The 2,260-nt window shown below is 37.9% G+C and overlaps 1 long non-coding RNA gene across 1 annotated transcript; it reads right to left on the reverse strand.

Annotated features, from left to right (window-relative positions):
- Nucleotides 1-598: 598 nt before the first annotated feature.
- Nucleotides 599-1,960, reverse strand: LOC116548315. The gene is made up of 2 exons (XR_004267392.1): nt 1,708-1,960; nt 599-859 (listed from the first exon to the last, which is right to left on the reverse strand). It is a non-coding gene; the product is annotated as an uncharacterized LOC116548315 (long non-coding RNA).
- Between the last annotated feature and the right edge of the window lie 300 nt (nt 1,961-2,260).

The raw sequence follows: 2,260 nt of genomic DNA on the forward strand, positions 1-2,260 counted from the left end.
TACTAAAAATACAAAAAATTAGATGGGTGTGGTGGCATGTGCCTGTAATCCCAGCTACTCAGGAGGCTGAGGCAGGAGAATCGCTTGAACCCAGGAGGCAGAGGTTGCAGTGAGCTGAGATAGCGCCACTGCACTCCAGCCTGGGCAACAGAGTGAGACTCTGTCTCAGAAAAACAGACAAACAAAAAACCAAGAAGCTCTTCATATTTTTATGGTATTATCCTCAAAATTTAAATTAGAAATATTTGAAGCGAGTAGTGTAATGACTGTTACGTATGGGTGTATGTATACGCACTGCTTGTGTACGCTGAACTCTTTCTGAAAGGATGTGTAAGAAGTTGAGGACCGGGCCATCTCTGGGGAGGGGAATTGACTGGCTGGGGAACTGGTGCAGGAAGAGTAATTTAGACTTTTCAGTCTAAATCCTCTGTAGTTTTTTTATTTTGGGAGATACGAATGGGTTAAAAATACAAATTTAATTTTAAAATTAAAATATGCACGAGAACTACTTATTTGCCAGGCAACTTTCAAATCTTATACAATGAAAAATCTAAATGGCATTCTAATTATAAGTTATGTGTAGTATGAGTAAAACTGAAGAACATTTAATACCATTATTGATGATGCACTTCTCAATTTCTGCAAGTTCCTCTTTGAAACCAATGAAGTATTTGTACAGGGCTCACATGAAAGCCTGGTAGGTTCTAAAGGGAGCTTCAGGTGACTTCTTAGGAACAGACCCACTTCCAGGCAGCATGCTTTCGGAACTGTGTCCCATGACTTCATCAATGAACTCCTGGAGTCAAAATACAACCTGGCCATAAGCTGCTATTTGTTCCAGCACAGATCGTTAACAGCTCTATGACAGAGCAAACTGCAATTATTCAAAGGTGATCTTCTGTAAACATTCAAATTCATTTCCCTCTCACTGTAAAATATTTCTTTTACAATTCTTTTAAACTATATTTAGAAGACAGTCATAAAATGATGAATAGTTTTATACACAAAGGAAAAACAGTGAGCATTAATTTCAATAGACTATAGAGAATTACGGCTTGTGTTTTTTAAAAATATACATAAGATAATCTACTTAAGGCAAAAAAAAGTTACAGTATACAGCTTTTACAATACAGAATGACAGATCTAAACAGCAGAAAATGCAAACTGAAATTAAATATGTCCCAAACAATATTAAGGAATTCTCTTAAGTACTGTAAAGATGCACAACTCAATTTTTCTTTTTGGATATTAAATATTTATTTATTTATTTTTGAGATGGAGTCTTGCTCTGCCACCCAGGCTGGAGTGCAGTGGCATGATCTCAGCTCACTGCGACCTCTGCCTCCCAGGTTCAAGTGATTGTCTTGCCTCAGCCTCCCGAGTAGCTGGGATTTCAGGTGCTTGCCACTGCACCTGGCTAATTTTTATATTTTTTAGTAGAGACAGGGTTTCACCATCTTGGCCAGGCTGGTCTCAAATTCTTGACCTCATAATCCACCCACCTCAGCCTCCCAAAGTGCTGGGAATACAGGCGTGACTGTGCCTGGCCTGGATATTAAGTAATTTTAAATTAATCTTTTTTTGCATAAGGAAGCACAAACGAGTTCAATTATAGTTAATTTTAATATTGCAAAATGTTCTAAAATTATATTGCCACAGTTTACATAAATCCTATTTCTTAAATAACCGTAAACACAAATAACTTACATGTGTTAAATGAGTTACTATAATATTGTTTCTCACAGTTACTTTCTCATCTATCAGCTGAAATATAAAGAGCTTTTTCACTCCTGAAACTAAGCTGAAATTAGATAAAAAAGCTGAGTATACTTTAAGTCTAGAAAAATATTCATGACAGTATTCCCAGAAAAAGAATTTTTTTTTTACAGGGTATCACTTTGTCACCCAGGCTGGAGTGCAGTAGTGATCACAGCTCACTGCAGCCTCAACCTACTGGGTTCAAGTGATTCTCCAGTCTCGGCCTCCTGAATGGCCGGGGCTACAGGTAAATGTCACCATGCCTGGCTAATTTTTGTATTTTTTGTAGAGATGGGGGTTTCACCATGTTGCCTAGGCTGGTCTTGAACTCCTGATCTCAAGTGATCCACCCACCTTGGCCTCCCACAGCACTGGAATTATAGGTGTGAGCCACCATGCCCCACTTCAGGAAATTTTTATTAGATATTCAGAATTAAGGGGTAACAAGGTCAGATAACAAGAAAATAGAAGACATCAATCTTTTCATCTGATTACCTTACGA

The sequence above is a fragment of the Sapajus apella genome, unplaced genomic scaffold (genome assembly GCF_009761245.1).
Source record: "Sapajus apella isolate SASKATOON/1434 unplaced genomic scaffold, GSC_monkey_1.0 scaffold9682, whole genome shotgun sequence".
NCBI classification, from domain to species: domain Eukaryota; kingdom Metazoa; phylum Chordata; class Mammalia; order Primates; family Cebidae; genus Sapajus; species Sapajus apella.